Source organism: Sus scrofa, chromosome 9 (genome assembly GCF_054392235.1).
Source record: "Sus scrofa isolate SSC_HxYL_T2T_F1_AM1 chromosome 9, Sscrofa_HxYL_maternal_Yorkshire_Landrace_v2.0, whole genome shotgun sequence".
Classification (NCBI taxonomy): Eukaryota; Metazoa; Chordata; class Mammalia; order Artiodactyla; family Suidae; genus Sus; species Sus scrofa.
Genome location: NC_139391.1, coordinates 1313907 through 1340957, shown reverse-complemented (window position 1 = coordinate 1340957; position 27051 = coordinate 1313907). Strand labels below are relative to the sequence as shown.

Here is a 27051-nt window from a genome sequence, read left to right as displayed (position 1 = left end):
CCCTGCAGGGTCAAGGCCTCGAGAATCTTTGAGAGCCGCCCGACCCTTCAATTAGCAGGCAGAAGGGAGGCCTCAGGGCAGGTCACACTGCAAGTTCACAGCAGAGTCAGGACTAGAACCCAGGCCCCCTGCTCATGGCTCTTCGTCTGCACGGCAGGCCCGGGAGCCGGGCTCGCTGTCTGAGAGTCAAGGGGCCGATGGGGCGTGAGCGGTGCTTTGCTTATGACCTGGCCTGGTGTGCTGGAGGCCCGGAGCACATGTGGACTCTGTGTCTGTGGTGGGTGCCTGGCTGGCAGACGCCTGGGACGGCTCTTTACTTTCCAGGGCCCTACGGCCACTCTGCCTCTTCCACGTTCAAAGACTTCTCTCTTCACGTCTGCATCATTCAAGACGGTGCCAGGCAGCGTGGTGTTTCACATGTGGGAGCCGGTCCTGCATGGGCACTTGGGGTGTGAGCAGGCGGACAGGAGGGAGGGGGCCAGGAGCCTCAGGGATGGAGGCTGAGTTACGGGGATGGATCTCTGCAGGTTGGGAATAGTTGCAGTTCGTGGCAACATTAGCTGGTCCTGCCATGGAAGGGCATAGCCGGCGTAAAAGACCCCTGTCCGTGTTGTCGGCTCTGCCAGTCACACTGGGAGCGTCCACGTCCATGGGGACGGGTCCTCGGGACGCTGGCCTTTGAGCTTCTTGTCGTCACCTCATGGGATGCCACCTTTACCTCAGTCACCCTTTGCTGGGATCTTGTCACGACACCGTTCCACCCGAAGCCCTACTGGTCTCTGCCCCATGTATTGACCCACAACATCCGTTCGTAGAGACCTGCAGGCTCCTGCCTCCAGGTTTATCTCCTTGCCCTGAATCAACCTTGTTCCTATCCAGTCTGGGCCCTGTGACCCGGGCTGCACGTGCTCACCTGTCACCATGTGGCGCCTTGGTCTCCCACGCCACCCCTAGGACTTGGTAGCGGCCTGCCTTCTCCAGTCCTGACTTGGAGGGATCGGGGGGAGGGTGGAGGAGGGGAAACCCTTCACGAATTGACTCGCATCCACACGCAGGGCCCATGGCCTCAGCTGAGCCCCCGGCAGTCCTGCTGCCTAGGCTCCCTCCGGCTCTGCCTCGGCTGGTTCAAAGCTCTCACCTGATCCCGCTACTTTTCTACCCAAATTCCCCCCTCATTGCTGTCAACCTAGAGTCTGTCTTCACTGAGAGTAGAAAACGCTCCAGGGAGAAATGTCTTTATCCTTCTCCCTGGGCTCCACACGTACCTGCGTCCATGGCCGTCCGGGCTTCCGGCCCGCATCAGCCTGGGAGATGCGTGCTCCTCTGCCGGTTAATCCCTCCACCAGAGATCTGGGGACCCCGCTCCTCGCCCCTCCGGCCAAGTCCCCCCGCCCCATGCTCCTTCCTTCTCTCCTCTGCATCCTCCTGGCTCCATCCTTCGTAACCTAGTTAAGAGAGAAAACCCAAGTGCTTTGACTGACGGCCTCCTTGTGCAAGTCCAAGTCGGCCTCTGTCTGCCCCACGTCCTCACCGCCCGCTGGGTCCCCCGTCCACGGCAGCCTGGTTTCTGCCCCGACTCCACCGCCAGGCTTCTCATCCTGTGTCTGCGGTGAGTCTTACTGCAGATGCAGCTGGAGGCGTTCAGGGCCTCGTCGACTTCTCAGCGGCGTCTGATGGACCTGAGCGCGCGCTGCCTTTCGAGGCCCTCTCCCCCCACGCTCCGTGACCCCATGCTCTTCTTTTCCGCCTGCCAGGCGAAGTCTTCTTCCTGAGATTGTCTTCTCTGTTCACGCTGGAGATGCTGACGTGCTCCGGGATTCTGTCCTGGAATCTTGTCTCCCTTACCCTTTTCCGGGGGGTCTCCTGGATGACCGTGGCTTCCGCTTCCTTCTCCAACTGATGACCAGAGCTGCTCCCCAGACCCTTCTCCTGAATCTTGCTTGTTCTTTTTCGTTCTGTCAGGTTTTGCCTCCTGTGCATTGACCTTCTCTTCTTAGGGACATAGACATTTGAGTTTGTTATGTCTTCTCAAGACCGTAACCCCTTCATCCGTAAGAGATATCCTTCTTTATCTGTGGTAATGTTTCCTCTTCTGAAATCCAGTTGGTCTATTAGTGTAATCCCTGCAGCTCTCTGGTGGTCAGTGTTTGCGTGGTGTATCTTTTCCCACCCTTTTAACTCTCTGACTTTAAAGTGGGTTTCTTTTAGAAATCATATCGTTTTGTCATTTTTATCTAATCTGATGAATCTGGCCTTTTAATTGGAATGTTTAGGCCATTTACACTTCATGTTATTATCGTATCACTGAGTTTAAACCTGCCATCCTGCTGTTAGAATCCCGTTTGTCCCACTCGTTATTTGCTTGCTTTTTTCTCCTTCCCCTACTTTCTTTGAGAATGGGTCTCTTTTATGATTCTATTTTATCTCTAGTCTTAGCTTATTAGTTGTAATTCTTTTTTCAAAGTTTTTGTTCTTTTTTCTTAGTGGTTACTCCAGGGTTTACAGTATGCATCTTACCCTTACCACGGTCTCCCGTAAAATATTATACCACGTCAAGAATATCATAGGAAATTTACAACAGCACCCTGCCAGTCCCTCTTCTTGTCTTTTGAGCTGACATTGTCATGAACTTTGCTTTCCTTGTAAAGCTAACTAGACATTGTTATTATTTTTGCTTTAAACAATCATCTTTCAAAAAACCTTTATTGGGATAGAGTTTACGTACCATGCAATTTACCTATTTCTTGAGCATAATTCAATGTGTTTTAAGCTGTGCAGCCCAAACTGCGATCACTTTTAGAACGTTTTCATCGACCTGATTCCCCGAAAGAAACCCACGCCTGTTAATAGTCACTCCTCTTTCCTCTACCCACCCCCCCGACAACTGCTAATTTACCTTCTGTCTCTGTAGGTTTGCCTGCTGTGGACGTTTCATTATGTGGACTCTTACAGTCACATGATACGTGGTCTGTGACTGGCTTCTTCCCCTCCCAATGTTTTCACGGCTCCTCCCCGGAGCTGCATGTCTCAATACTTCGTTTCTTTTCATCGCCACATAGTATTCCATCTTACGGCTGAGGCGCAATTCTTTATCCACTTACAAGTGGGTGGACGCTCCCATCATTCCCCTTTTTGGCTGTTGTCAGCGATGCTGCTGCGGACACTTGTGGGCATGCTTTGCTTCTCTTGGGTGAAGGCCCAGGAGTAGACCTTCTGGAGGACTGGAGGTTCAGCCGTTTGAGGAATGGTCAGGCATGGAAAAGAAAGCAGCTCTACCGTTTCACGTTCCCACCAGCAGTGCGTGAGAGTTCTGTTTCTCCACATCCTGGCCAATGCAGTGCCTGTTTTATCTGTGGTTTTGACTATAGCCACCCCAGTGACGGTAAAGTGGTGTCTTATTGTGGTTGTAACGTGTGATTCCCTGATGACTGATAATCACTCCTGTTCCTATGGGTCATGTATATATCTGCCTTGGGAAAATGCCTGTTCAAATCCTTTGCTCATTTTTAAACGGATTATGTCCTTTTATTACTGAGCTGCAAGCCTTCTTTATGTATTCTAGTTACAAATCCTTTATCAGATGATGGTTTGTAATATTTTCTCCCATTCCGTGGGTTGCTTTTCGCTCTCTTAATGATGTGCTTTATAACGCCGAGGTTTGAAATTCTGTTCTTTATAACACTGTTGTTTCCTTTGCTGCTTGTGCTTTTGGTATTGTATCTGTGAAAGCATTGCCTAATCCGAGGTCACAAACATGTGTGCCTGTGTTTTGTTTTGTGTGTCTGTTTTGGCTTCACCTGTGGCGTGTGGAAGGTCCTGGGCCAGGGATTGAACCCACATCACAGCAGGGACCTGAGCCACACCATAGCAGTGGCGATGCCAGGCCCTTAACCCACTGAGCCACAGGAAACCGCCGGTGAGTTTTCTTCCAAGATTTTTCTGACTTCCAAGAGTTTTATAGTTTCAGCTCCGACTTTCTTCCAAGAGTTTTATCGTCTTGGCTCTTATATTTGGGCCTTTCATTAATTTTGAGCGGATTTCGTAGCGTGAGGGCGGGAGGCCAGGCTGTTCCCATTTTGGATGTTCAGTTGTCCCAGCACCAGTTACTGAAGAAAACTGTTTATTCTCCCGTTGAATGGTCTTGCATCCTTGTCAAAAATCAGTGGACTCTAAATGTGAGTTTATTTCCGGACTCTCAGTTCTGTTATGTTGATCTAAGAGTCTGTGTTTATACCGGTATAGACCACACTGTCCTGAGTACTGTAGCTTTGTAGTGAGTTTTAGAATCAGGAAGTATCCGCTCTCCAAATTTGTCCTTTTTCAACTTTGTTCTGTCTGTGCTGGGTCCCTTGAATTTCCATATGAATTTTAGGATCAGCTTGTCAGTTTCTGCAAAGAAACCACCTGGTATTCTGATGGGGATTGGGTTGAATCTTTAGATCAGTTTGGAGAGTATTGCCATATTAACAACATCTTCTGATCCATAAACACAGGCTCTCTTTTTATTTAGTTAGTTCTTTAATTTCTTTCAAAGAAGTTTGTAGTTTTCAGTGAATAGTCTTATTTTAAAAAATTTATTTCTAAGTATTTTAATCTTTTTGATGCTCTTATAAATTGAATTCTTTTTTTCTTTTTTCTTTCTTTCTTTTTTTTTTTTTTTTTTTTTTTTTGGCTGCACCTGTCGTCCATGAAAATTCCTGGGCCAGAGATCAAACCTGAGCCACACTTAAGCTGCTGCAGTGACAATGCTGGATCCTTAACTGCTAGGTCACCAGGGAACTCCCGAATTGTTTTCTTAATTTCATTCTTGGATTGTTCACTTTGAGTGTAAAGAAATATAGCTGACTTTGAATATGGATCTTGTATCCCAAAATCTTGCTTAATTTATTTGTTCTTATAGTTTTCAGTGGACCCCTGAGGTTTTCTGTATTAAAAAAAAATTGTGTCATCTATGCATAGAGATTATTTTACTTCTCCCTTTCTAATCTGGATGCCTTTTATTTCATTTTCTTGCCTATTCATCTTTTTTTTTTTTTTGTCTTTTTTTTGTCTTTGTTGTTGTTGTTGTTGTTGCTATTTCTTGGGCCGCTCCCACGGCATATGGAGATTCCCAGGCTAGGGGTTGAATCAGAGCTGTAGCCACCGGCCTACGCCAGAGCCACAGCAACGCGGGATCCGAGCCGTGTCTGCAACCTACACCACAGCTCACGGCAACGCCAGATCGTTAACCCACTGAGCAAGGGCAGGGACCGAACCCGCAACCTCTTGGTTCCTAGTCGGATTCGTTAACCACTGCGCCACGACGGGAACTCCTTGCCTATTCATCTTAGCTAGAAACTCCAGTACAATGTTGAATAATGTGTTTTGATCTTAGAGGGTATGCCTTCAGTCTTTCTCTTTTAAGTCCGATGTTAGTTTTTGGTTTTTCATAGATGCCCCCATCAGGTTGAAGAAATTCCCTTCTCGTCCTAGTTTGTTGAATGATTTTTATCATGAAAGGGTGTCAAATGTTTTCAAATGCTTTTTCTGCTTGTACTAAGATGATTGTGTGATTTTTGTACTTTATTGATATTCTACAGTAATTGATTTTTGGATGATATGCCAACTTTGTATCTCTAGGGTAACTACTATTTGGTCAAAATGTAGAATCCTTTTTATATGTTGCTAGATTCAGTTTGTTTTTTAAATAAGGAAAAAAATATTTCACATGTACCTATGTATCTACCATTTCAAAGTTATTCATATATGTATTCAAATTTTCACCAAGTATCATTTTCTTTTTCCCCTGAAGGACTTAATTTTAACATTTCTTGTAGTGCTGATATGCTGGTTATGCGTTCTCTTAGATTTTATTTGTTTGAAGCAGTCTTTATTTTTCTTTAACTTTGAAAGATACTTTATCCCAAGATAGGATTAAAATTGACAGACTTTTGGAAGTTCCCTTATGGCGCTGCAGGTTAAGGATCCAGCATTGCTGCATCTGTGGAGCAGGCTGCAGCTACCATGCATTTTTGATCCCTGGCCCGGGAACTTCTGCATGCCATGGCTGGAAGAAAAAAATCGACAAGCTTTTTTTTTCTTTCAGTGCTATGAGATGTTGCTTCACTGCCTTTGGATTTGCATTCTGTCTTTCTTTTTTGTTTGTTTGTCTGTTTGTTTGTTCTTTTTTTAGGGCTGCACTCCAGGCATATGCAACTTTCCAGGCTAGGGGTTGAATCGGAGCCACAGGGGCCAGTCTACACCACAGCCACAGCAGCCGCAGATCCAAGCTGTGTCTGCCGCCTACCCCACAGCTCACGGCAGTGCCATATCCTTAACCTGCTGAGTGGGGCCAGGGATCGAATCCACGTCTTCATGGGCACTAGTTGGGTGTGTTTCTGCTGAGCCATCATGGGAACAATGGGTCTGCATTGTTTCTGAGGAGAAGTGTGTGACTTTTTAAAATTTTGTTCCTATTTGCAGTGTCTGCCACCCCCACCCCTTTCTGGCTGCTTTTTTAAATTTTCTCAATCAAAAAAATTTTTTATTAAAGTATAGCTAATTTACAATGTTATGCCAATTTCTGCTGTACAGCCAAGTGACTATATATATAAATAATATAAGTGACTATATATATAATATATATATATATATAATATAAGAAGGGGAATATATATATATATTCCCCTTCTTATATTATCTTCCATCACGTTCATCCCAAGAGGTTGGTAGAGTTCGCTGTGCTGTACGGCAGGACCTCATTGCTCCTCCACTGGAAATGGAATAGTTTGTATCTACCAACCCCAAACTCCCACTCCATCTCACTCCTTCCCGCTTCTCTCCTCTCTCCCCCTTGGCAACCACAAGTCTGTTCTCTATATTGGTTAAGTCTATTTCTGTTTTGTAGATAGGTTCATTTGCGCCATATTTTAGATTCCACATATAAGCAATATCAGGTGGTATTTGTCTTTCTCTGTATGATTTATTTCACTTAGTATAAGAGTCTCTAGTTGCATCCATGTTGCTGCAAATGGCATTATTTTGTTCTTTTTTATGGCTGAGTGGTATTCCATTGTATATATGTACCACATCTTCTTAATCCACTCATCTGTCCATGGACATTTAGGTTATTTCAATATCCTGGCTAAAGTGAATAGTGCTGCTATGCACATACAGGTGCATGTATCTTCTTGAATTGTAGTTTTGTCCAGATATATGCCCAGGAGTTGGTTGCTGGATCATATAGTAGTTCTTTTTTTTTTATTAATAATGATTTTTATTTTTTCCATTATAGCTGGTTTACAGGGTTCTATTAATTTTGTACTGTACAGCAAGGTGACCCAGTCACACACACATATATACATTCTTTTTCTCACATTATCATGCTCCATCATAAGTGACCAGATATAGTTCCCAGTGCTATACAGCAGGATCTCATTGCTTATCCAATCCAAAGGCAATAGTTTGCCTCTGTTAACCCCAAATTCCCAGTCTATCCCACTCCCCCCTGCCCCTGGCAGCCGCAAGTCTGTTCTCCAAGTCCATGATTTTCTTTTCTGTGGAAAGGTTCCTTTATGCCGTATATTAGATTCCAGATTTAAGTGGTATCATATGGTATTTGTCTTTCTTCCTCTGACTTGCTTCACTCAGTATGAGAGTCTCTAATTCCATCCATGTTGCTGCAAATGGCATTATTTTGTTCTTTTTTATGGCTGAGTAGTATTCCATTGTGTCTATATACTACTTCTTCCTAATCCAATCATCTGTCAATGGACATTTAGGTTGTTTCCAGGTCTTGGCTATTGTGAATAGTGCTACAATGAATGTACAGGTGCATGTGTCTTTTTCAAGGGAAGTTTTGTTCAGATATATGCCCAAGAGTGGGATTGCTGGGTCATATGGTAGTTCTATGTATAGTTTTCTGAGGTACCTCCATACTGTTCTCCATAGTGGTTGTACCAATTTACATTCCCACCAACAGTGCAGGAGGGTTCCCTTTTCTCCACACCCCCTCCAGCATTTGTTATTTGTGGACTTATTAAGGATGGCCATTCTGACTGGTGTGAGGTGGTCCCTCATGGTAGTTTTTTTTTATTTTATTTTCCCACTGTACAGCAAGGAGGTCAGGTTATCCTTACATGTATACATTACATTTTCCCCCCAGCCTTTCTTCTGTTGCAACATGAGTATCTAGACAAAGTTCTCAATGCTATTCAGCAGGATCTCCTTGTAAATCTATTCTAAGTTGTGTCTGATAAGCCCAAGCTCCCGATCCCTCCCCCTCCCTCCTCCTCCCTCCCCCTCCCTCCCCCTCCCATCAGGCAGCCACAAGTCTCTTCTCCAAGTCCATGATTTTCTTTTCTGAGGAGATGTTCATTTGTGCTGGATATTAGATTCCAGTTATAAGTGATATCATATGGTATTTGTCTTTGTCTTTCTGGCTCATTTCACTCAGGATGAGATTCTCTAGTTCCATCCATGTTGCTGCAAATGGCATTATGTCATTCTTTTTTATGGCTGAGTAGTATTCCATTGTGTATATATACCACATCTTCCGAATCCAATCATCTGTCGATGGACATTTGGGTTGTTTCCATGTCTTGGCTATTGTGAATAGTGCTGCAATGAACATGCGGGTGCACGTGTCTCTTTTAAGTAGAGGTTTGTCTGGATAGATGCCCAAGAGTGGGATTGCGGGGTCATATGGAAGTTCTATGGATAGATTTCTAAGGTGTCTCCAAACTGTTCTCCATAGTGGCTGTACCAGTTTACATTCCCACCAACAGTGCAGGAGGGTGCCCTTTTCTCCACAGCCCCTCCAGCACTTGTTATTTGTGGATTTATTAATGATGGCCATTCTGACTGGTGTGAGGTGATATCTCATGGTAGTTTTGATTTGCCTTTCTCTTATAATCAGCGATGTTGAGCATTTTTTCATGTGTTTGTTGGCCATCTGTATATCTTCTTTGGAGAAATGTCTATTCAGGTCTTTTGCCCATTTTTCCATTGATTGATTGGCTTTTTTGCTGTTGGATTGTATAAGTTGTTTATATATTCTAGAGAATAAGCCCTTGTCAGTTGCATCATTTGAAACTATTTTCTCCCATTCTGTAAGTTGTCTTTTTGTTTTCTTTTGGGTTTCCTTTGCTGTGCCAAAGCTTTTCAGTTTGATGAGGTCCCATGGGTTTATTTTTGCTCTAATTTCTATTGCTTTGGGAGACTGACCTGAGAAAATATTCATGAGGTTGATGTCAGAGAGTGTTTTGCCTTATGTTCTCTTCTAGGAGTTTGATGGTGTCCTGTCATATATTTAAGTCTTTCAGCCATTTTGAGTTTATTTTTGTGCATGGTGTGAGGGTGTGTTCTAGTTTCATTGCTTTGCATGCAGCTGTCCAGGTTTCCCAGCAATGCTTGCTGAATAGACTCTCTCTTTCCCATTTTATGTTCTTGCCTCCCTTGTCAAAGATTAATTGACCATAGGTGTCAGGGTTTATTTCCGGATTCTCTATTCTGTTCCATTGGTCTGTCTGTCTGTTTTGATACCAGTACCACACTGTTTTGGTGGCTGTGGCTTTGTAGTATTTCTTGAAGTCTGTGAGAGTTATGCCTCCTGCTTGGTTTTTGTTTCTCAGGATTGCTTTGGCGATTCTGGGTCTTTTGTGGTTCCATATAAATGTTTGGATTGTTTGTTCTAGTTCTGTGAAAAATGTCATGGGTAATTTGATAGGGATTGCATTGAATCTGTAGATTGCTTTGGGTAGTATGGCCATTTTCACAATATTGATTTTTCCAATCCAGGAGCATGGAATATCTTTCCATTTCTTTACATCTTCTTTGATTTCTTTGATTAAAGTTTTATAGTTCTCGGCATATAGGTCCTTTACCTCCTTGGTCAGGTGTATTCTGAGGTATTTGATTTTGTGAGGTGCAATTTTAAAAGGTATTATATTTTTGTATTCCTTTTCTAATATTTCATTGCTGGTATACGGAAATGCAACTGACTTCTGAATGTTAATCTTATATCCTGCTACTTTGCTGAATTTATTAATCAGTTCAAGTAGTTTTGGGGTTGAGTCCTTAGGGTTTTCTATGTATAGTATCATGTCATCTGCATACAGTGACAGTTTGATCTCTTCTCTTCCTATATGGATGCCTTTGATTTCTTTTGTTTGTCTAATTGCTGTGGCTAGGACTTCCAAAACTATGTTGAAGAGCAGTGGTGAGAGTGGGCATCCCTGTCTTGTTCCAGATTTGAGTGAGAAGGCTTTCAGTTTTTCCCCATTGAGGATTATATTTGCTGTGGGTTTATCCTAAATGGCTTTGATTATATTCGGGAATGTTCCCTCTATACTCACTTTGGCGAGGGTCTTGATCATGAATGGATGTTGGACTTTGTCAAATGCTTTTTCTGCGTCTATTGAGATGATCATATGATTTTTTACTTTTTTTCTGTTAATGTGGTGTATGATGCTGATTGATTTGCATATGTTGAACCATCCTTGTGAACCTGGGATGAACCCAACCTGGTCATGGTGTATAATTTTTTTGATATGTTGTTGGATTCGGTTGGCTAAGATTTTGTTGAGAATTTTTGCATCTATATTCATCAATGATATTGGGCGATAGTTGTCTTTTTTGGTGGTATCTCTGTCTGGTTTTGGAATGAGGGTGATGGTGGCATCATAGAATGTCTTTGGGAGTATTCTTTCTTCTTCAACCTCATGGTAGTTTTGATTTGCATTTCTCTTATAATCAGCGATGTTCAGCATGTTTTCATGTGCCTACTAGCCATATATATGTCTTCTTTGGAGAAATGTCTATTTAGGTCTTCTGTTTTTTGATTGAGTTTGTATATTTTGGAGATTAAGCCCTTGTTGGTTGCATTGTTTGCAACTATTTTCTCCCCATTCTGTAGGCTGTCTTTTTTTTTTTTTTCTTTATACTTTCTTTGGTGTTCAAAAGCTTGTCAGTTTGATAAGGTCCCATTGGTTTTTCTGTTTGTTTGTTTTTATTTCTGTTGCCTTGGGAGACTGACCTAGGAAAACATTTCTACAGTCAATGTCAGAGAATGTTTTGCCTGTGTTCTCTTCTAGGAATTTTATGGTGTCTTGGCTTACATTTAAGTCTTTAAGCCATGCTGAGTTTACTTTTGTGCATAGTATGAGGGTGTGTTCTAGTTTCATTGATGTACATGCGGCTGTCCGGTTTTCCCAGCACGACTTGCTGAAGAGACTTTTTCCTATTTTGTATTCTTGCCTCCTTTGTTGAAGATTAATTGACCGTAGGTGTCTGGGTTTATTTCTGGGCTCTCTATTCTGTTCCATTGGTCCATATGTCTGTTTTTGTACCAGTACCACACTGTCTTGATGACTGTGGCTTTGTAATACTGTCTGAAGTCTGAATTATGCCTCCTGCTTTGTTTTTTTCCATCAAGATTGCTTTGGCAATTCCGGCTCTTTTATGGCTCCATATACGTTTTTGGATTGTTTGTTCTAGTTCTGTGAAAATGTCATGGGTAATTTGATAGGGATTGCATTGAATCTGGAGTTTGCTTTGGGTGGTATGGCCATTTTAATGATATCAATTCTTCCAGTCCAGAAGTATGGGATATCTTTCCATTTCTTTGAATACTCTTTAACTTTCTTGATTAATGTTTTATAGCTATCAGCACATAAGCTCCTTGGCCAGGTTTATTCTTAGGTATTTAAATTTGGGGGGTGTGATTTTAAAAGGTATTGGTTTTTATATTCCTTTTCTAATATTGCATTGTTAGCATACAGGAATGCAACTGATTTCTGAATGTTAACTTGTATCCTGCTACTTTGCTGAATTTGTTGATCAGTTCAGGTAGTTTTTGTATGGAGTCCTTAAGGTTTTCTGTATGTGGGATCGTGTCATTTGTATAGAGCGATAGTTTCACCTCTTTTTCTTCCTATTTGGTTACCTTTTATTTCTTTCATTTGTCTGATTGCTGTGGCTAGGACTTCCGACAGCATGTTGAATAAAAGTGGTGAGAGGGGGCATCCTTGTCTTGTTCCAGATTTTAGCAGGAAGGCTTTTAGCTTTTCTGTGTTGAGTATTATATTGAGTGTGGATTTGTCATAAATGGCCTTTATTATGTTAGGATGTTTCCCCTCTATACCCACTTAGGTAAGAGTTTTTATCAATGGATGTTGGGCTTTGTCAAGTGCTCTTTCTGCATCTGTTGAGATGCTCGTGTGGTTTTTGACTTTTCTTTCGTAAATGTGGTGCATGACGTTTACTGATTTGCATTTGTCGAACCACCCTTGTGAACTTGGGATGAATCCCACTTGGTAGTGGTGTTCTTTTTTATGTGTTGTTGGATTCAATTGGCTAAAATTTTGTTGAGAACTTTTGAGTCTATATTCATCGAAGATACTGATCTATAATTTTCTTTTTTTGGTAGTATCTTTGTCTGGCTTTGTTGTTAGCATGATGGCGGCTTCTTAGAATGTCTCTGGGAGTACTCCTTCTTCTTCAGCCTTTTGTAAAAGTTTAAGAAGAATGGGTATAAGTTCTTCTTTGTATTGGTAGTTTGCCTGTCCAGCCATCTGGTCCTGAACTTTTGTTTGTAGGGAGTTTTTATTACATATTCAATTTTATTTCTAGTGATCAGTTTTTTCAAATGATCTATTTCTTGTCAATTCGGTTTGGGTGGCTGTGTGTTTCTAGAAAATTGCCCATTTCTTCTAGGTTGTCAAATTTGTTGGCATATAATTGTCATAGTATTTTCTTTTCTTTCTTTCTTTTTTTTTCTTTTTTTTTTTTTTTTTTTTTTTGCACTTCTGTAGTAACTGTAGAAATTTCACCTTTTTCATTTGCTATTTTGCTTATTTGGGCTCTCTCTCTCCTTGATGAGTCTGGTTAGAGATTTGTCAATTTTGTTTACCCTTTCAAAGAACCAGCTCCTGGTTTTATTGACCTTTTCTATTTTTTAATGTTTAAAATATTTTTTTGGGGGGAGTTCCCGTCGTGGCGCAGTGGTTAACGAATCCGACTAGGAACCATGAGGTTGTGGGTTCGGTCCCTGCCCTTGCTCAGTGGGTTAACGATCCGGCGTTGCCGTGAGCTGTGGTGTAGGTGGCAGACGCAGCTCGGATCCTGAGTTGCTGTGGCTCTGGCGTAGGCCAGGGGCTACAGCTCCAATTCGCCCCCCAGCCTGGGAACCTCCATATGCCGAAGGAGCGGCCCAAAGAAATGGCAAAAAAAAAAAAAAAAAAAAGATAAAATATTTTTTTTGGTCTTTTTGTCTTTTTAGGGCCACACCTGTGGCACATGGAGGTTTCCAGGCTGGGTGTCCAATCAGAGCTGTAGCCGCCCCCCTCCACTACAGCCACAGCAATGCAGTATCCGAGCCGCATCTGCGACCTACACCACAGCTCATGGCAACACCAAATCCTTAACCCACTGAACAAGGCCAGGGATCTAACCCGTGTCCTCATGGATGCTAGTGGGGTTCACTAACCACGGAGCTATTATGGGAACTCCTAAAATATTTTTATTTTTTATATTTACAGCTGCACCTGCGGCATATGGAAGTTTCTGGGCTATGGGTTGAATTGGAGCTGCAGCTGCAGGCCTGTGCTGCAGCCACAGCAACACCAGATCCAAGCTGCATCTGTATCCTACACTGCAGCTTATGGAAATGCTGGATCCTTAACCCACTGAGCAAAGCCAAGGATGAAACCTACGTCCTCAAAAACACTGTGTTGGGTTCTTAACCCACTGAGCCACAACGGGAACACCTCAATTTTTAAATCTCTATTTTGTTGATTTCCTCTTATCTTTATGATTTCCTTCCTTCTGCTGATTTTAGGTTTTGTTTCTTCTTCTTTTCCTAATTGTTTTAGGTTGTACTTTAGGTTACTGATTTGAGATTTTTCTCTTTTTTTGAGGAATGCCTGTATCACTATGAACTTCCCTCTAAGACCTGCTTTTGCGGCATCCCACAGATTTTGTATGGTTGTATTTTCATTGTTGTTTGTCTCAGGATATTTTAAAATTCCCTTTTGATTTCCTCATTGACCCATTGGTTTTTTTAGTAGCATGTTGTTTAGTCTCCATGTCGTCAGTTTTTTTTTCATTTCTTTTCCTGTGGTTGATTCCTAGTTTCATGCCATTGTGGTCAGAGAAGATGCTTGGAATAATTTCTGTACTCTTAAATTAGTTGAGGTTAGTTTTGTGCTCCAGTATATGGTCAATCCTAGAGAATGTTCCATGTGCACTTGAAAATAATGCATATTCTGATTTTTTTGGATGTAATGTCCTGAAAATGTCAATGAAGTCTAACTGTTCCATTGTGTCACTTAGGATGTCTGTTGCCTTATTGATTTTCTGTCCATTGATGTAACTGGGGTGTTACAGTCTCCTGTTATTATTGTATTTCCATTAATTTCTCCTTTATGTCTGATAGTGTTTGCTTTATGTATTTAGGTGCTCCTATATTAGGGGCGTATATATTGATGAGTTTAATATCCTTTTCTTGAATTGATCCTTTTATCATTAGATAATGTTCTTCTTTGTCTTTCTTTATGGCCTTTGTTTTAAAGTCTGTTTTGTCTGATATGAGTATTGTGACTCCTGCTTTCCTGTCATTTCCATTCACATGAAGTATCTTTTTCTGTGCCTTCACTTTCAATTTATGTGTCTTTGCCCTGAGGTGAGTCTCTTGTAGGCAGCATATTGTGGGCTCTTGTTTTTTTATCCAGTCTGCCAGTCTGTGTTTTTTGATCAGGGCATTCAGTCCATTGACATTTAAGGTAATGATGAATAAATATGTGTTTGTTGCCATTTTAAACCTTGTTTTCCAGTTGATTCTCTGTTTCTCCTTTGTTCCTTCATTTTTTTTGGTTGATGATTTCCTTTTCTTTTATGCTCATGTCTTCTTTAGTTTTTGTGACTGTACTGTTTGGTTTTGATTTGTGGTTTCCCTGTGTTTCAAGTGTATTAACCCCTTCCTACATCTGCTTGCTTTAGCCTGATGGTCATATAGGCTCAATCACATTCTAAAAAAAAAAAACAACTATATTTTCTTACTCTCTTTTCCCACATTTTATGATTTTGATGTCCTTTTTTACATCTTAATGTTTACTCTTTTGCTGTTCCTTGAGTTTATAATCACTTTCACAAATAAGTTTTTATTTTCCTTTTGATCTATATACTGGCTGAAGTGATTCCTTTCTGATTTTGATTTCTTCCATCCTATATCTTCTTATTCTTTTCTATTTATTATTGATTGATTGTCTTTTTAGAGCTGCACCCATGGTATACGGAAGTTCCCAGGCTAGGGGTCGAATTGGAACTGTAGCTGCCAGCCTATGCCACAGCTATAGCAACATCAGATCTTAGCCATGTCTGTGACCTACACCACACTCAAGGCTACGCTGGATCCTTAACCTGCTGAGCGAGGCCAGGGATCAAACTTGTGTCCTCAGGGGTACTCGTCAAGTTCATTACTGCTGAGCCACAGTGGAACTCTCTTCTTTCCTATTTAGAAGAGACCTTTCAATATTTCTTTTAGAATGGGTTTAGTGTTGCTTTATTCCTTTAGGTTTTGTGTGAAAAATTCCTTATTTCTCCTTCTGTTTTAAATGGTAATCTTGCTGGTAGAGTATTCTAGGCTGCAAAATTTCCCCTTTTTTAGAACTTTGAATATATCTTGCCGCTTTTTTCTGGCCTGTAGTCTTTCTGTAGAGAAATCATTGCGTAGCCTCATGGGGGTTCCCTTATAATTAACTCTTTGTTTTTCTATTACTGCCTTTAGAATCCTCTTCTTGTCTTTAACTTTTGCCATTTTTATTATAATATGTCTTGGTGTAGGTCTGTTTGGGTTCAATTTATTTGGGGTCCTCTGTGCTTCCTGGGTCTAGATATCTATTCCCTTTAGATTTGGAAAGTTTTCAGCCATAATTTCTTAAAGATATTTTCAATCCCCCTTCCTTTTTCTTCTTCTTCTGGAATCCCTATTATGCGTAGATTGGCCTGCCTTATGTTATCCCATAGATGTCTTATATTGCTCTCATATTTTTTCATTTGGTTTTCCGTCTGCTGTCCTGATTGGGTGATTTCCATTATTCTGTCTTCCAAGTCACTGATTCGTTCCTCTGCATTATTCATTCTGCTCTTCAATGCCTTTAGCTCAGCTTGCATCTCTGCAAATGAATTTTCTAATTTTTCTTGGCTCCTCCTTGTAGTTCTTTTCCAAAGTAATCTGCATTACTTTTTATAGCCAGTCTTAATTCCTTCAGCATTTTCACTGTCTCATTTTCGAACTCGGTTAGACTGCAGAGGCCTGGCTCATTGTTTTCTCCTTCAGGGGATTCTTCTGTACTTTTATCCGGGAATCGTCCCTGTGCCTCTTCATTTCGGTTATATTTTTCCTATTCTGTGAGTTCAGGGGAAACAATTATCTGCTATAGTATTGGAGGGCTATTTATATGTGGGAACGTCCCTGGGTAGCTTGTGAGGGCTTATTATTATTATTGTTATTGTTACTTGGTGTAAGGGCTGCTTTTGATTTGGGTGCTTGTTCTTTCTTTCAGTGTGTGAAGACCGTTACCCCTTCATGGGGCAAGTTCAGGTTTATGCCCTCTGCATGCTTCCAGGGAGGTGGGAGCAAGGGACAGTGCCTGTGGCTGGTACCTGGTTGCCAGGCCCTTGGCAGTGCCAAGGACCCACAGGGAGGCGGGGCTGGCAGGTGGCTTCTGGTTGTAGGCCTGGGCAGTGGCAATGGCCTTCAGGGAGGTGGAGGCAGCGCCCAGAGCCTTTGACAGGGGCAGCTGGCGGGGCGTGTACATTCCCAGGGCAGGTGAGAGCAATGAGTAGTGCTTGGTTGCAGGACCGTCCTTGGCAGTGACCCCTGAGGTGACTGGGGCTGCAGGTGGTGGCTGTGTGTGGGACCTTTGGTGGTGGGGCGCTGTGCCCACCTCAGGAGTCCGAGATGGCTGTGGCGGTTTGCACACACCCCTGTAGCTCATGCAAGAGGCGCCCTCCAGCTGAGAGCCTGCACATGCGTAGAGAGAGATGTTCTATGGTGGTCCCGCCCTCCTCCTCTCGCCCTCCCCAGCAATGCTTCTCCTGCCAGCCCAGGCCCCTCCCGGGCTCCCTCCGCTGTGCGGCAGCACTCCCAGCCCCTGGCACGCTGCTTCCTAGCCCCGTCAGAAGTCTTCACACCACCAACCCTCCTCCTCTCCCCGGAGCTGACCGTTGTAGCCTAGTCCCAGCTCCCAGCCCCGACCCGAGCATCTCGGGCGTGGCGTCCTGGGTGGGGCTGCTGAAGGTCTGTGTGGTTCTCTCTCTGCTTTGCCCTCCTCTGACCAGCTGTGGTGCTCCTTTCTGAGGCTTCGAGGCTTTCCCTCCATCCCGGCTGATCTCCCCGTCCGTCAGGGGGCCTCCCAGGCTGCAGATTCATTTCCTCTTTCACAGCTGCCTCCCAGGAGCGCTGGTCTCGTCCTGATGCCTTGTCCTGATGCCTCGCTCTTTCCCTTTCGTTCTACCCAGTTATGTGGAGGGTGCCTTGCCCTTTTTGGAGGTCTGAGGTCTTCTGCCAGCGTTCAGGAGATGCTCTGTGTGAATTGTCCGACGTGTAGAGGGGATTTTGGTTGTGTGTTTGTGGGAGGAGGTGAGCGCCACGTCTCACTCCTCCGCCACCGTGATCCCTCTCTGGCTGCTTTTCAGATTTACTCTTTACCCCTGGGTTTCAACAATTTGATTATGAAATATTTTGGTGTCTTTTTTTTTTAATATTCTGCTTGAGGCATTTGAGATTGGATTTGTAGGTCTGTAGTTTTCATCAAATTTGAAAAAAAAATTGGGCATTATTTCCTCTACTGTTTTTCCTGCCTCCCTTTCCTTTTTTTCTCCCTGTGGTTACACGTGTGTTAGACTGTTTGGTACTATTCCCCAGCTCACGGATAATTTGGGTTTTCTTTTTGGAGTATTTTTCCTCTCTGAGTTTTCTTTTGGAATATTTCTGTTTCTGTGTATTGGAGTTCACTGGTCTGTTCTTCTGTGGTGCCTGACTCTAGGCAGGGCCACACTGAAGTTGGAATGATTTTCCCAAAGCACAGATATGATCAGATGACTCCCACTTCCTCTTTCTCGGTGGCTTCTCTGAGCTTGAGCATACAGCTCAATTCTTAGTGGAGACCAAAGACTTTGCTGTTTGCTTCCGGTGGGGCTCCCAGCATCCTCTCGTCTCCTCATCACCCACCATCTGTACCAGTCCTCCAGACTCGCAGGCTCTCTTCCATCTCAGGGTCCTCAGGACTTGATGTCACCTCCTCCAGGAAGCCTGCTCGGATGTCCTCCGTCATACACAGGGCTGAAGTCTATCCTAAGTCTTAATCGGCTTGGTCGCAGTCATGGGTTTTATCTGAATCTGCGACTGGGCCGTGGCCTCCCTGAGGGTCAGACGCGTCTCGCTCGGCTCTGTCCTCTGAGCGGATGGCCAGAGTAGGAATGAAAGCTGGGTACGGAGGTGTGGCTGGTGGAGGCAGAGACCCCAGGCCAGCTGCCCTTCAGTGGCCTGGATGCCTCCAGGGCTGTCCGGGCCTGAGCAGAAGGGCTCAGGGCAGCAGAGGCTCCCGAGCTGGGCAGCACTAGGCTCAAGGCTGGTGCTCAGCTGCGCAGAGGCCAGATGCACACGAGCCTTCACGTGGCTGCATCTGCACTTGCTTCAGGGGGAGCCCTGCTGCATCACCCTGGCGGTGTGGGCCTCAGCCCCAGGGCAGGTCTTTGGGCAACTGGGCTTTAGGCTCCTCAGCAGAGCTGTCTCCTGAGTGAAGGTCAGAAACTGTGCCGCAAGGAGCCGGATGCATCAGAGCAAGTTCTTACTGCAAGCAATTTTAGACTAGGATGCGACAGAGAGGGGGTTTGGTTTGGTTTGTTTCTTTTGGTTTTTAGGGCCGCCCCTGTGGCAAATGGAGGTTCCCAGGCTAGGGGTCAAATCGGAGCTGTAGCTGCTGGCCTACACCACAGCTCATGGCAATGCCGGATCCATAACCCACTGAGCGAGGCCAGGGATCAAACTCACATCCTCACGGATCCCAGGCGGATTCAGAGCTTTGAGGCACGCCATGCAGTGTGACTCTGCAAGGAAAGGTCCCATTTCCTCATCCGTCTAGAAAATGATCTGTACTTGACTGTCATTCGGTTGCCAGCTCCATGAAGGCAGGGCTGTGTCTGTCTCTTCCATTGCTGTGTCCTCAGCCGGTGGTGCATGCATACAGTAAGCACTCAATAAATCTTGAATTGGCAGTAGTAGCAAACAAACACTTACTGAGGGCTTACAGTGTCCCACACGATTCTAAACCATTCACACATGCTAACTCATGTGAGAGTCAGAGCACCCTGGCAGGCGGCACTATTGCCATTCTCAAAATGAGACGAAGAAGCTGGGACCCAGCCTGGTTACGCGGCCAAGGGCACATGGTCACATACGTGGCGAGGCAGGCCTTTCAAGGGCTTAACCTCTGTGGAATGAGTTAAAGAATATTTTGATATAGAGCATCTGCAAACATGGACCACAAGGAAGGAATATTTCTTAAGCCAATCATCAGAAGATCAGACTCTCCTAGTTGGGACTGTCCCCACTCCATAGCAGTCAGTGTCTGTGTACATTAAGTATGTACCACATTGAATATACCGTTCAGGTGACGGTAGTAACTCCATAAGGATGAGGTAATGCCCACGTTGTATGTTGTCACTGCCAACTCCGTGATCTTAACCGCGTGCCAGCCTGTGTACTCGGTGTTTTACTTAACACTCATCGTTCTGTGAATCAGGGGTTAGCATGCCTGTGAGTTCCCGTGGCGTAACGAAGGCTCAGCGCGGCTGGGCCCAAGGTCACGGCGCTTGTCGCAAAGGCGATTTGCACCCAGTCGGTTTGGCCTGTTTGACTCCGTGGCTGAGCTCTTAAGAGCCTCGCTGCGCTGCGTCTTGCACAGTCTGGCGGAAGCAGGGCGCCTTGGCTTTCCAGGCTCGGGCTCTCCCAGCAAACTCTCAAGTCCTCGGGCCTGGCCCCACTTTGCCCCTGCCCAAGGGGGTGCTCAGGGACCCCCGCGGCTTCTCCCAGTCCCTGCGGTTCTGACGCTGTGGGTACAGCCCTGGTGCCTTAAAACACTGTGGGGGTGGTAGTGGGGCCCGTCCCTTAGGGGTGCGGTAGTAGGGCCTGTCCTAGAGCCGCAGGGTCAGAATCTCTGGCAGTGGCCCCCAAATCTGAGTTTTTAAAGAGCTCCCCAGGGGACACTGATGTCTAAACAGAGTTGGGAACCACTGGCCCAGGCTCGGGAAAGAGGAAATGCGTTCTCCTCAGGAAAAGGGCTCTTGCCTGGGGCCAGCTTCACAGGATCTTTTATTTGGTTTATTTATTTTTAATCACTCAATGAATTTATTACATTCATAGTTGTACAATGATCTTCACAATCCAGTGTCGCAGGATTTCCATCCCACACCCCAAGCATATTTGTTTAGGGTTTCCTTTGCTGTGCAGAAACTTTGAAGTTCGATTAGGTTCCAGTTGTTAGTTTTTGTTTTTACTGTCATTTCTCTAAGAGGTGGATCTGAGAAGATGTTGCTGTGGTTTATGTCAGAGAGTGTTTGGCCTGTGTTTTCCTCTAAGAGTTTTACAGTGTCTGGTCTTATATCTAGGTCTTTAATCCATTTGGAGTTGATTTTTGTGTATGGTGTTAGGGAGTGTTCTAATTTCCTTCTTTTCCATGTGGCTGTCCAGTTTTCCCAGCACCACTTATTGAACAAGCTGTCCTTTCTCCATTGTATATTCTTGCCTCCTTTGTCATAGATGAGTTGGCTGTAGGTGCATGGGTTTAATTCGGGGCTTTCTATCCTGTTCCACTGAGCTATATGTCTGTCTTTGTGCCAGCACCATACAGTTTTGATGACTGTTGCTTTGTAGTATAGTCTGAAGTCCGGTAGCCTGATGCCTCCAGCTCCATTTTTCTTTTTCAGGATGTCTTTGGTTTTTCTGGGTCTTTTGTGCTTCCAAACAAATTTTAAAATATTTTGTTAGAGTTTTGTGAAAAATGTCCTTGGTAATTTGATAGGGATTGCATTGAATCTGTAGATTGCCTTGGGTAGTATAGTCATTTTGATAATATTGACTCTTCCAATCCAAGAGCATGGTATATCTTTCCACCTATTTGTGTCATCTTTGGTTTCTTTCATCAGTGTCTCATAGTTTTCAGAGTACAGGTCTTTTGTCTCTGTAGGTAGGTTAACTCCTAGGTATTTTATTCTTTTGGATGCGATGGTAAACGGGATTGCTTCCCTAATTTCTCTTTTTGATCTTTCATTGTTAGTGTATAGAAATGCCACTGATTTCTGTGTATTGATTTTGTATCCTGTGACTTTGCCAAATTCATGGATGAGCTCTAACAGTTTTCTGGTAGAGTCTTTAGGGTTCTCTAGGTATAGTATCATGTCATCTGCAAATAGTGACAGTTTTACTTCTTCCTTTCCAATGTGGATTCCTTGTATTTCTTTTACTTCTCTGATTGCTGTGGCTAGGACTTCCAGAACCATGTTGAAGAGTAGTGGCGAGAGCGGACATCCTTGTCTTGTTCCTGATCTCAGTGGGAATTCTTTCAGCTTTTCAGCATTGAGAATGATGTTCGCTGTGGGTTTGTCATATGTGGCCTTTATCATGTTGAGGTAGGTTCCCTCTATGCCCACTTTCTGAAGGGTTTGTATCAGAAATGGGTGTTGGAGTTTGTCAAAGGCTTTTTCCGTGTCTATTGAGAGGATCATATGGTTTTTATTCTTCAGTTTGTGAATGTGGTGTATCACACTGATGGATTTGTGGATATTGAAGAACCCTTGCATCTCTGGGATAAATCCCATTTGATCATGATGTACAGTCCTTTTAATGTACTGTCGGATGCAGTTTGCTAGTATTTTGTTGAGAATTTTTGCATTGATGTTCATCAGTGAAATTGGCCTATAATTTTCTTTTTTTGTGGTATCTTTGTCTGGTTTTGGTATCCGGGTGATGGTGACCTCATAGAATGAGTTTGGGAGTGTCCCTTCCTCTGCAATTTTTTGAAATAGTTTCAGAAGGAGAGATGTTAGCTCTTCTCTAAATGTTTGATAGAATTCGCCTGTGAAGCCATCTGGTCCCGGATTTTTGTTTGCACAGCATCTTTTAGAAACAGGGTGGCATCATGTGGAATGAACTTATGTTGTAAAATGATGTATAAAAGTTTAAAGCACGTATGTTCATTGTAGTAAATTAGGAAAACATAAAAAGTGTAAGGAAGAAACATAGATTACCAATGATACCAACAGCCAGAGGGAACTCCTGTGAACTTGTTTATTTTATTTTTTTGTATTTTTAGGGCCACACTCATGGCATATGGACGTTCCCAGGCTAGGAGTCGAATCAGAGCTACAGCTGCCGGCCTACATTACAGCCACAGCAACCGGGGATCTGAGCTGCATCTGCAACCTACACCTCAGCTCATGGCAACGCAGGATCCCCAACCCACTGAGCAAGGCCAGGGATCAAACCCATGTCCTCATGGATGCTAGTTGGGCTTGTTCCCACTGAGCCACAATGGGAACTCCCCATTTTGATTTATTTCTTTTTAAAATTTTTTTACAGAAATGATTATTTGTAGACATAAAAATGCGCAAATATTAGGCACACAGATTATAGTGCATTTTCACAGCCAAACGCAGTTGTGTTACCAGAACCTCCACCAGGAAACCACAGGTTGCCAGCACCCTGAAAACACCCTTTGAAGTCCCCTCTGGTAACGTGCCCCCGCCAAGCAGTTTTCTCTCCGGCGCTCGCAGATGCTGCCAAAGTTTCCAGAATGATGCTCCACATGCACCTCCGCCAGCATTTTGAGTCTGATGGTTCCACGTCCTCACGGAAACGTGGTCGTTTCGCCTTTTTATCGACGCCGTCCTGGCGAAGGCGTAACGTGTGGTCTTTGCACTTCCCTGGGGAGTCCTGGCGTTGAGCATCTTTCCCCTCATGTGTTTCTTTTTGACCTTTTGCTGGGGACCTTCCCCTGGTCACCCTCCGTTCACCGGGGCTGGGGAGGGGGGGGAATGAAAGCGAGGCGAGGCCAAACCACGACGCGAAACACATCGGAGAAAGTGAATTAAAAAATCGGGGTGAAGTCGTGTGTGATTTTTCCCTTCCGAGAGGTCAGTCGTCTTAAAAATGCTAAACTTTGTCTCACGATCAGACCTTCAAGAAAGTAGATGTTCCGCTGTTTTTCTTTTTTCTCAACTCTCTAGTCCCAGGCTTCTCTTCACTCGCTCCACCAAGAGCGTTGGCGTCTTTTTGGGAGAGGCCTTTTTATGCACTTTGCACTAATATTCCTTAAGAAAGGCTCTTGTGACCAAGGAAGACCTTACACTCAGGGTGAGAGAGGAAGCCTTGGGCCGTCAGTGCCCAGAAGCAGTGACTGTCCTTCTCCGGGGACAGCGGAAGCGCTGAAGATGCAGTAGAGTCGTGACGATTGCAGAGTAAATTCTAAAAATAGGTTGCTTTGTTTTGTGCTGCTGTTGGGGAACATTGTTAATTGGGGGAAAAAAGTGAATTTAAATTCTCTTTAGGTGCTATTTTGGAAAAAAAAAGCTTAGGTGAGACATGAAGCAAATATGCAGTATGTGCTGGTGCACAATTACGTATGTTTGTGGGTGTGTGGGGGCTTTGAACAAAGCTGGGAGACTGTTTCGTCACCTAAATTCTCCATGTAATGTGTTTTCGCATGTAATTTAATGTTTAAAAGTGATGGTGGCTGTGTAATTGCTTCTTCTACGGACTTACTGAAGTGTCGTCATTCTCCTGTTTTGGTATTTCAATCATTTCAGAATTCTCAGCGGTGAACATCTTTGTCCATGAGTCTCCATGCTGACCTGATTATTTTCCCAGAATAGTTTCAGGAAAGTGAAATTAATGACTCAAAAATAGTATCTTTAAGGATCTCGGGTATGTTGGGATTAGACGTTCCTTCCAGAAAGACCAGCAGTCCCTTCTCTCCCCAGTGATATGTAACGGGCATCTGCCAGCTTGGCACTCACTTCGCTCACAGTGTCTCTGGCCACATGGAAGCCTGTCTTTTTACTTTCTATTTATTTTTTACTTTATTATTTTATTTTTTTGGTCTTTTTAGGGCTGCACCCACGTCATGTGGAGGTTCCCAGGCTAGAGGTCCAATCGGTGCTGTGGCCACTGGCCCACACCACAGCCATAGCAATGCGGGATCCGAGCCATGTCTGCGGCTTATACCACAGCTCACGGCAGTGCCAGATACTTAACCCAACAGGTGAGGCCATGGATCAAACCCGAGTCCTCATGGATGCTGATTGGGTTCATTAACCACTGAGCCACAATGGGAACTCCTATTTTTTACTTTTTAAATTATGGTTGATTTACAGTGTTGTGCCAATTTCTGCTGTACAGCAAAGTGACTCATTCGTACATATATATGCATTCCTTTTTTTTGGTATTATTTTCCATCGTGTTCTATCCCAGGAGACTGGATATAGTTCCCTGTGCCGCAGAGTCGGGCTTCGCTGTCTGTCCATCCTAAATGGCATAGTTAGCATCTCTTAACCCCAAACTCCCCGTCCGCCCCACTCCCTCCCCGCTCCCCCTTGGCAACCACAACAGAATACTGTCATTTTGAACTTAATGAAATTTGTATGGCTTCTCGGAGTTCCCGATGTGGCACAGTGGGTTAGTGACCCTACATCTTCTCTATGGCGGCACAGGTTCGATCCTTGGCCTGTCCCAATAGATTAAGCATTTGGCATTGCCACCGCTATGGTGTAGGTTGCAGCTGCAGCTCAGATTTGATCCCTGGCCTGGGAGCTTCCACATGCTTTGGATGCAGCCAAAAAACAAAACAAAACAAAAAATCTGTATAGTTTCTGGATTCAGGAATATACTTAGAAAATCACCCCTGCTAACTACACATTGGAAAAATATTTTCTACTTGTAGAAATGTTTTCATTGTTACAATTAATCTTAACCCCCCGTTAGTGGTTTTCGTGTCTGATATGAAGTAGGGTTATAATGTTTTCCCCCCAAAAGGATAGCAAGTTTCCCTCTATCTAAACCATTTAGGAAAGAAGACATTTCTTCTGTGTTTTGAAAGGTCATCTTTAGAGGGAACCAGTTTCCTCTGCAGATAGGGGTCTCTTTCCACACGGCATTGTGCTGTTTGGTCCTTTTAAGCCAAGACCACTTGGGGTTATTTCTGAGTCTTAGTACAGTTTGAGAGCTGATGTGGAGAGTGCTTCCTTAGGCTTTTTCTTTTATAAAGTTTTCTTGGGTGTCTTGGAAAATTGGCTTAGTTTTCCTGATGAGTTTTGGAATAAATTTGTCCATTTAAATAAAATACTGCTGTACTTGTGATTAGAATGGCATCAAATCTGTAAATTCATTTGTAGAAATGAATACCACAGTTAGAATATCAGACAGGAACAGAAGCTGCGTCTCCTTAAAGCAAAGGTGTTTGTTTGTTTGTTTTAGAATTTTAGTATGTTTTCATGTATGTCTGAGGCATGTCTTATGAAGTTTTTCTGGATATATTATTTCTTCTCTTGCTTTTGTGAATAGGATCTCTTGTTTTATATTTTTAACTAGATGTTTCTGACATGTAAGAAAATTAGAGTCAGTGTGTCAGAGCTGGAGTCATTGGGTCAGAACTAAAGGGTCCGGTGTGGCTTCACCCTGCTGAGTCCTGGGGACCCTGAGACCAGGGGGTTAGGGTCCTGCCGCAGGCTACAGGGTGAATCTGGCGCCCAGACCTAAATGCCCAGCCTGCATCCCCTGGAAGCCCCTTACGTTAGACAGAGAGAGGGCCTTGCTGTAACTCAGCAGTCAGGGAGCCAGCTATTGTTGCCATGGAAACCGGGAGGCAGCATCTTCTGGGAGGATCAGGACGTGGAGCCAGGGAGAACAGGATGCACTAGGGTGGGGCCAGTCTAGGGTGTGTGTGTGTGTGTGTGTGTGTGTGTGTGTGTGTGTGTGTGAGAGAGAGAGAGAGAGAGAGAACACTTTCTAAAGAGAGAGGTGCCCACCTCATCATTGCCCTCGAAGCCTGGTGCAGTACCCGGATGAGCGCCGGGTGTGCAGTAAGAGGGGGGACGTGCCGTTGCAATGGCTTGTGTGTCTGTCAGGCCTGGTCTAAGACGGCTCTTCCAGTGAGCTGCAGGTATTTATTCTAGGCAGAAGTGCCAGCATCTGCCTGTCGTGGGACCCGGGGCCCAGCTGGCATTTGCAGGACACGGGTTCCTCCTCCCTCAAGGCCCAAGTGGGACCTCGCCTCGGCCACACAGATGCTGGGGTGACAGGAGCAGAGGCAGACCCATCAACCCCGGGCTTGCCTCTGCCGCTTATGGGCTGGGTGGTGCGGCCAGGGCAAGGGTACCGGGTGGTGGTCAGAGGCTGGATGGGGCCTGGCCTTCGGGTGGAGCTCAGGCTTGGGACGGCCAAGGACAGGCGCGCCTCTGCTAAGCCTCTATCTGGCAAGAAGCAGGAAGGGGACGCCCCTGAGTCCAGTGAGCATCTGTGGGCTTTGTAGCCGGGAGCCCAGGCTTCTTGCTCCCCTTGCCACCAGCTCCTCTGCCTGGAGGCTGTGGCTCCTGCTGTTCTTCCCTGCCCGCCAGCCCGCAGCTCAGTTCTCACTGCCTGGGCCAGTCTGCTCTCACCGGGCATGGGATGAGCTTCTAGAAGCTTGGGGAGGGGGGTCTTTGTTCAGGGGTGGGGTGCTGGGGAGAGCAGGAAGGAGGCCAGCTCCTGGAGCCAGGTCTGAGGACACCAAAGTGCTGAGCCTGCAGTGCTTGTCCCGTCCCTTCCTGGCCGTCCATCCCCCTGTGCCTCCAGCCGGGGCCTGAACTCTAGGAAGCAACCTGTGACCCCAGAAAAGCTCACGCCAGTTTCTCCCCCTCTGCAGTCAGGACGCCCCCATGCTCCTTGGCGCAGGGGGTGGGCTTAGAGTTTTGGCAGTCGCGTTGTGGGGAGTCTTCTGTCTTGGAATGTGGGGTGAGATGAGGTGCCTGGAGTGTGAA

The 27051-nt window shown here is 44.7% G+C and overlaps 1 protein-coding gene across 1 annotated transcript in view; it reads left to right on the top strand.

Annotated features, from left to right (window-relative positions):
• Nucleotides 1–27051, top strand: part of LOC146399649 (uncharacterized) — a gene marked incomplete at its 5' end in the record, with an annotated part of 40422 nt that overhangs the window by 8431 nt on the left and 4940 nt on the right. The gene's annotated exons all lie outside the window — the stretch shown is intronic.